Here is a 9316-nt window from a genome sequence, read left to right on the forward strand (position 1 = left end):
ACAAGAACAGACTGCTTGGTAATTAAATTTATTGCCATTTTGCTTATTGTTGTTAAATAGGTTATTTTGCCCATAAATGGTGAATTATCTTTATATGTTTGAACCTAAGAAAACGCTTATTCAAAATCAAAGAGATTTGAAACACTTATAATCTTTAAGATTCGTTGAAATAATCATAGCCAACTTGTAAAAATAAAATCAATGCAAATGAGTTACATTTTGTTTTGGTCTCATCTCCGTTTGATTATTATTAACGTTCATTGGAAATCTAATGTGTAAATAAAATGTCATTAACGAAAAACAATTCGTTATGAACAAATATATTTATAAAATATTATATTACATTTGTAATTCAATAAACGATCCTTTATTAATATCAATTGGATTTTTGCATACAAAATGATTTACGAACATTGAATGAAATCTCTTGTACACATCAAAAGTACAACTGTTCTAACAGATTGATTGGCAAAAGACAAATAAGAAAAACAAAGTATATGGGGAATCCACCAATGGAACCAGTACATGCACTGCAAAAACACACAAAAAGCTAAAAACAAAAACAAAAACAGCTCTTATATGTGCATGACATGTAATGACAACTTATCTTCTGCAGTATCGCATCCATATACAGAAAATACCCATTGATAATAAGACTAAAACATATTCTCAGATTATTGCCCCTTTCAGGCGATGTTTGAAAGACTCTCAAATCAGAGTAATTCTAAAATTTATCGTGTAAATAATACATAACTCACAATGGTCTGAAGATACCAGAATAGTATTTCCTAACACTGAACATTTCATGCTTTAAAATGTAATAAGACTAGATAGTGTTTTGAAAATAAGTCATTGAGTCTTGTCAAAGCCAACAACTGTCAAGTACCAGTATATTGTTATGAAATTGAGTAAGGCGTTAGTGTAAAACTGAGTCAATCTAACGGTTCATGACTAACATTATTTTAAACATGTCAACGGAGTTGTTACGATCAAAAAGTAACATAGACAATAGTCAATTTGATATTTTTATGTTACTAATGAATATTTTCAAATAAATGCAACAGTCGTATACCGCTGTTCCAAAGTCACAAATCAATTAAAAGAAATAAAATATGGGTTACAAACTGAACCGGAGAGGACTCATTAATTATAAGAGGAAAACAACAGAACAACAAAAGCACTGAGGTGGAACAAAAACAAACGCTTACAAACATACAAACGACCTATTTGATAACAATTGCTATATTCCTTACTTGGAACTAGGCATTTAAAGAAAAAAATGATGGGTTGCACCTGGTTTTGTGGACCATATAAAAGAGCATATAGCAAACTGATAACGCTGCATATATACTCTGAATTTGTACAAATCCTAAAACTATCCTTATTGTTGCTATTTTATGACACCTTTGTTTTAGTCTTATACGCATTTTGTTTTGTTATCATTTTTTTTTCAGAAAATTTATTACTATTATTCAATGCATACAGTTTAAGACATTAATAGAATTATAACGGACAGATCCAGAAGTTATAAACTATCGAAATCATATCATCTGCATTTTCTGTTTTTTATACCGCCGGTCTCCTTTAAAAGGAAGGTCGTCTAGGTCAGAAAAACGATGGTTATTATATATGAATAGACGAATTTAGGTAATATATAACAAGCCAAAATTTATTTGCGAATAAAATATTTTCTTTTTGTTATGAGCAATCCAAAAAAATGGATACATTACTCTTGACAGACATACGGTTGAAAAAAAATCCTTTAGAAGAAATTCTTTCTTTTCGCTAATTTTTCACATACAACTGTAAATGTATTGCTTACCTAGGTTTCAGGCCTGGATTCTAAAAAAAACCAGACGTGTTTGAGGCAACAATGAGGGGAAAATATTATTTTTCAGATAATCTTTTCTGGTTTGATTATAGTAATAATGCTAGATTTTAATGAAGAATTGGTTCTGCATTTAAAACAAGCTAATTTGTGTCTTTGTCAGTCTTTTCAAGACCAAATGTGTTCCTGTTTACGGTAACATTTATTTAGATGTTAAAAAAAAGTAAAGCAAAAATACAGTACTCAAAGGTAATTCAAAAATGAGAAAGCCACTATAACTAAAAAATTCAAGCACGAGGCCTTATTGTATTGTTTGTCGTATTGTAGACCAGTCATGTAATTTTTTTCATTGTACTGCTATATTTAACATTGTAATAAAAGCGGGAGGTTTGGCAAAACACAACACCAGGTTCGACCCACCATTTTTTCTCTAAATGTCCTGTACCAAGTCAGGAAAATTTCCATTGTTAAATTAAAGTGCGTTTCTGTGTGTGTTACATTTAAGTGTTGTGTTTTTGTTGTGTCGTAATTCTCCTGCTGTTATATTTGATGTGTTTCCGTCAGTTTTAGTTTGTAACATGGATTTTCTCAATCGATTTATGAATTTCGAATAGCGGTATACTTTTACCTTTATTTATTTATATATGTTTGTTTGAAACAGTTATCAAAGTTACCAGGATTATAATTTAGTACGTCAGACGCGCGTTTCGTCTACATAAGACTCATCAGTGACGATCATGCCAAAATATTCATAAAGCCAAACCAGTACAAAGTTGAAGAGCATTGAGGATCCAAAATTCCAAAAAAGTTGTGCCAAAAACGGCAAAGGTAATCTATGCCTGGGATAAGAAAATCTAAGTTTTCTAAACTGCTAATTTATAAAAATTACCACATTATTAATATTCATGTCAACACCGAAGTGTTGACTACTGGGCTGGTGATACCCTCGGGACGAAATGTCCACCAGCAGTGGCATCGACCCAGTGGTGTAAATAGTTTTCAAAGGTACAAGGATTCTAATTTAGTACGTTAGACGCGCGTTTCGTCTATATAAGACTCATCAGTGACCCTCATATTATTTGAAAATTGATAATACTTTAATACAAAATATTAACAAACACTTAGATATGGTTAATGCAAAAAATGTTCTAAAATTGAATGGCGTAACGGATGCCTTCTCATATTGGGTTAAATGTGTATTGTTATTCGTATGAATTGTTGTTAAACACATCCTCCGTTATTCCAAGCTGGTTAAGAACATATTTTATATATATTTAGAAACATATCACAAATAAATATGCGTATTTGAATACCAGTTTGATAATTTCTTTATTTGATAAACACTATTCAACTTAATGTACATATAGATGATGAATGATTTTACATTCAAGTTACAGCTTACTACCATTACCTTTACTTATAACATTCTGAACCCAGTTTTGCAAGGTAGGTTTTGACTTAGATATATCTTAAGTAGGTTTTTTTAGAGCTGTACCCCTTTTTTGACATTTTTAACTATTATGTCTGTTTGTTTTGTTCACGCATCGTTGTCGATATAATGAAGTTTGATGTGACTGTAATACAAGAGAGAGAGGTTTAAATTAGCTTGCTATAAAACCACCATTTTCTATATAAGAAAATGTCTGTACAAAGTCAGGAATATGACAGTTGCTATTCATTCGTTTGATGTGTTTGAGCTTTTGATTTTTGCCATTTGATTAGGAGCTCTCCGTTTTGAATTTTCCATGGGGTTCAGAATTTTCATAATTTTATTTCTGAAATACCATGGTAAAAAAATTGTGTACACCAAGCGCGTGTTTAGTCTATGAAAGACTCACCAGTACTGCTCGAATCAAAGTTTTAAAAACAAAACGCCAAATAAAATACTAAGTTGAAGACCCGATATTCCGAAAAGTTTTGTTAAATACAGCTAAGGTTATTATTTCCTGGAACATACTTTAGAAAACAAGTTCTACACTGATAATTGAATTGTGTTAGACTCATTTGAAGACTCATCCTAAAATTTGTCATATGATATCGAAATATATGTCTAAGGTTTAGTGTTTTATTTGATTCTCATATATCGAATTAACAGCAACTAATACATATGGAAATGCATGTTCCAAGTCAGGTGTATGACAGTTGTTTTCCATTCGTTTAACGTCTTTGAACTTTTGCTTTTGTCATTTGATAAGAGACTTTTAATTTTGAATTTTCCTTGGAGTCCGGTAATTCTGTTTTACCTTTTTATACATAATTACCATTTAATATATGTCAACTTGATTATCATATAAGGTACCTGACTGACTAAACACGTCTAAAAAGAGAGGCAAAGATACCAATGGGATATTCAAACTCGTTAGTGGAAAACAACATGACAATGCCATAGCATAAAAACAAAAAAGTCAAAATGGCTGTAAACAATACACATGAAAAAAATCTCAAGTGCACCCACCAAAGGGTCTAAGGCAGCAACCATTTGAATTTCGGGGGGGGGGGGGGGGGTGCGTGCTATGGATAAAAAAATTTAATAAACATTTTTTTTTTCTCCAAAAACTGGAAGCAAACTTCCAAAAAAAATCCATAGCCTTCCCATGTAAGATATCTTTATAACTAGAACTCTGTGTCCACCCTTTCTACATAAGAAAGTACCAAGTCAGGGATATATGAGTTGTTTTCATTTGTTTGATATGTTTAAACTTTTGATTTTGCGGTTTTATAAAAGTCTTTCCGTTTTGAATTTATATTGGAGTTGAGTTTTTTGAGTTTTTACTTTTTTGTCCAGGTCGCATAAATGTAAAACAGAACCCCTCAAATATTATATGATACATATTCAATCACATAATTTTTAAATTAATTAAAAAAATCATGATAAACAACTGAACTATTTTTTTACAGTGCATTTGAAATTTTTCAATACGGTACCAATATAATTTATGAACTTTTAAAGTAGAGTAATTAATTTTAACCAACTAATAAAAGTAACTATAATTTTATTATGAAGTTTATAATTGCTATTATTAGAAAATTAAATGCATTAATTTAATGTAATATAATTATCAATATTATCTAAAATACTTTAAATATGAAAAAAAAATCTTTTTCAAATCCAGAAAATAATTATGTTGAGCATCCTAATATTCTGGTGACATGCCAGGATATTTCAATAATTCAAAATCCTTCAAATAGAAAATCAGGTAGATTTATTGCTGTAAAATATCTTCTATAATAAAATATAAGTAGGGGATTACAGCTAAGCCTTGGGAAACGTCTGAACTTTGACAATATTATCGTCTGAATATTCAGTTCTTTATTGCCACTGACTGTTTGAATTGATGATACAAAATAAACGTCGTATATTAAAAAAGGTAATTGCATTACATTTGGATATTGTTACAATGAATTTAACAAGCAAAATACATAATCTTTAATGAGAAACATTTACAAATAATGAAAACCTTTCTTACTCCAACACAAATGGATATTTAACCATATTTTATTCTTAAACTGTATTTCATTTGAAATGATCCAGTGCGGTTCGATTGTTAAGAAGATCCGATTTATTTCTCGATAAATTGAAATAGGAACCAATGAAAATGGTTGATTTAACATTGCTTAGTAAAAAAGTGGAGTCGAAATATTATTTTGATGATAAGGGCTGACAAAATTTATTCTTAATTCTATTAAATAATGTTTAAATGATCTTGGTGTTCTTCAGATTTATTTATTTCTTTCATTATTATTGGTTTTATACCAGCATTCAGATTAGAAAATAATTGGAAAATATCGAGACCGATGAGCGAAAAATATTGGTATAGAAAAGGGTTAGAATAGATATATGTGATTGTGAAATAAGCTGACAGACACACTGATTGGGCTTAATTGTCCGTGCGTTTAATTGACGGAGGTCTTTCCGAATGATTTTGTACGGACAATCAGAGTCATCAAATAGATTATTATAATGATGTAGCACTGAGGTGGAAAAAGAATTGAAATTTTGGAATGTAACATGTGGGAAACAACCAAAATCTTTTCAAAACTTGTCCGACATTTGAATTCTACACCAATAAATAATGTATCATGGAACGAACCATTTTTTTCGTCCTTTTCAAAAGAAGTATGGGTTTTTTAAACAAAGGTTCTCCCAAGGTATGTCTTATGTAGGTAATATAATAGAAAAAATCATGTTGCTTTCAAATGCAAGTCTTTGCAAAGATAGTTGTGTAATAACAGTCAGAAATAAATACAAATCAAGTTGTTGTGAGTTTATAAGGATTATCGATGTGCCACAATTGTTGAAAATCAAACTTTTTATGCTATGTTTAAGACAAATTTTAACGAGTGTCGCAATCAGGACAACTTCAATTACTAAGGTGATATACATCACAAAATAATCTTAAGACAAAACTTTGATTCAAAAAACTTTTTATTAATCACGTTCATGATTTCTTGCATGGTTATATGAAATACACATCAGAAGTGTGCTTCGTCATTTAATTACAGCTACCAGTTATTGAGAAAAAAATCACCAAAGATACCAGGCGTACATTTTTTTATGTCAGACGCGCGTTTCGTCAACAAAAGACGCGTCCTTGACACTTGAATAAAAAAAAAGTCAAGTAGAATACGAAGTTGAAGAGCATCGAGGGCCAAAAAAGGGTATGCGAAATATGAATAAGGTAATACACTCCTGTGGTAGATAATCAATTATATTTCGAACAAATCAGTTTTCTAAATAGCTAATTTATAAATATGACAGTACAAATGATAATTGATGTCAACGTGAATGGCTAGCTACTGGGCTGGTGGCATTGGCAACTACCTAATGGTTGCAAAAACATTTCATCAAATATATCAGGCTTATAATTTTGTATCCAAGTCACGCGAGATAAAAAAAAAATGAGAATTTGTACATTTCATATTTTATGTTTTTGTATTGAGATATATGTTCACTAAATAACTAAGCTTTCGTGCATTTTTTATTTTCACTTCTATCAAATTGGCAATACATGACGATTGAAACTTTTATTTGCTTATCCTTCCAGAACACTCGAGATCACCCTCAGTTTTTGGTGGGGTATGTATGCTCAGTCTTAAGTTTTAAATGTTGTGTTTTGTGTACTGCTGATTGTCTGTTTGTCTTTTTTTTTACCCATGGCGTTGTCAGTTTTATTTCGACCTATGAGTTTGAATATACCTCAGGTATTTTTCGCCTATATTTTATGTGCACCAATCTTCAGGTTTTTAAAATGCAGACGCACATTTGAATTAGATTAGAACTGCATACCGTGTACACTAGTAAGTGCTATGGAGAATACAGGATGTCTTGAGGATGTCATTGTTGGTCAGATGTCTCAAACTCTGCTTAAATTAATGATTCATATAAGAAATGCTAAAACATTTAAGATTATCTTTTTAACCTTCTTAGAGATGTAGTAATATCATTAAATTGAAACATGAATTGTCATTGATATTGTCATTTTCACAAATTAACGGTTTTGAAAAAAATAGGTACGAAATATGAAGGATTTCACCACAGTTACAGATTACATAAGCTGTTAAACCTTCCGAAAATTTTTGCCCTCAATGCTGTTTAACTTCGTACTTTATTTGTCTTCAGTCGATTAAACTTGGTTCGTACAGGATTGTATGCCATTTTTCCGTAACACTAACACTAGCGACAAGAAAAAAAAAAGTTTGAATGACCATGGCCAAATGTATATTTGGAACTTAAGTTTATGATAACTTCTGACAAAAAATCAAATTAAATACAACTGGCGCTGCCTCAAAGCCCTACAAATCAGGACGACGCTATATTCACAAGTTTTATACCTAACTACATATATCTATTTTGAGTATTCCCAGATTTCCTTGAATAATTTTTTTTCTCTTTCCTGTATCGAAAATTTAAATGCAAGTGCCCACTTGAATCCAGTCCATACTTCACCTTAGGACCTTATAATTCATATAAATCATCTTGCTTTATTCCTTTTGACCTGTTACATAACCTCATCTGTTGTTTGTTATACAATATTTTAGTAATTAATCGCAGTAAATTTGAAAAGCGGGAGGTTTGGCTAGCCACAAAACCAGGTTCAACCCACATTTTTTTTCTTAAAATGTCCTGTACCAAGTCAGGATAATGGACATTGTTATATCATAGTTCGTTTCTGTATGTGTTACATTTTAGTGTTGTGTTTCTATTGTGTCGTAGATTTCCCATGATATTTCCCTCAGTTTTAGTTTGTAACCCGGATTTGTTTTGTTTTTTCAATCGATTTATGAATTTCGAACAGCGGTATACCACTGTTGCATTTATTTATACATACTTAGTATTTATTGAATCATATTATTTTTATACAAAAAAATCACTTTCTTTGAAGAAGTGACAAATTATATTTACCAAAAGCTTAAGAACAACCAAAAAATTTATTAAAACTGACCACATATTGACGTTTATTTTAAATTGACAACATTTGTGTTACTAGTACCTTTGATGAATGTATTATTTATCAGTAAGTCGACATTCCTAAGGGAACCAATCGTGTTTTCCTCTTGCAATTTTGTTACTTTTATTCGTATATAGTATATATGAGCTACTGGTATACAATATTAACTTTTAACCTTAAACGTTACATTACGAATTATAAGTGACGTCCTTTTTTAATTGTTTAATCATAATTTAGTGGACCATTGTGGTAAAAAATACATGTTGCAGATGAGGAATAAGTATAAGTTCCACTTGTCGTTATCACAACTATCGGGAAATAAGCAGGATTAGTAAAGGCAACACAACGGATGTCGCTATAGCTCAATAGAATCTGTTTATCCTTCATTATTATCTTAGGTTTGGTTAATGTTGCTCAATCGTTTGGTTTCGGTGAAAAATTGTGTTTAGGTTTTCTTCGACTCTGGCTTTTTAATTCGCAATTAATATATTCTTTCCTCTTTTATAATGCTCTTCAACTTTGTATTTGTTTGGCATTTTAACTGTTTTGATCTGAGCGTCACTGATGAGTCTTATGTAGACGAAACGCGCGTCTGGCGTATTAAATTATAATCCTGGTACCTTTGATAACTAATTATAGCTGATATAAACCAACATTTAATTGGATATACTACCCTTGGGGATAAACATAGCAGTGACGTACACCCAGTGGTTGTAAATAAACTCATTATAGATATCAGAATTAGAATTTTGTTCTTCCTAAGATTCATGACTTTATTATCTTTGTATTGATAAAAAAAAAAATTTAAATCTCGTACTCTTCAGTCTTTAAAATAACAAACAAAAAATGAACACTGAAAAACATTCTAAACGGAAAGTCGCTAAGAAAAAGGTAAAATCAAAAGCCTAAACACATCAAAAGAATTGATAACAGCAGTCATATTTCAGACTTGGTCGGGTATTTTCTTATAAAGAAAATGATGGATTAAATCTGATTTTATAGCTAGCCAAACTTCTCACTTGTATGACAATCGCATAAA

The sequence above is a fragment of the Mytilus trossulus genome, chromosome 4 (assembly GCF_036588685.1).
Source record: "Mytilus trossulus isolate FHL-02 chromosome 4, PNRI_Mtr1.1.1.hap1, whole genome shotgun sequence".
NCBI lineage: Eukaryota > Metazoa > Mollusca > Bivalvia > Mytilida > Mytilidae > Mytilus > Mytilus trossulus.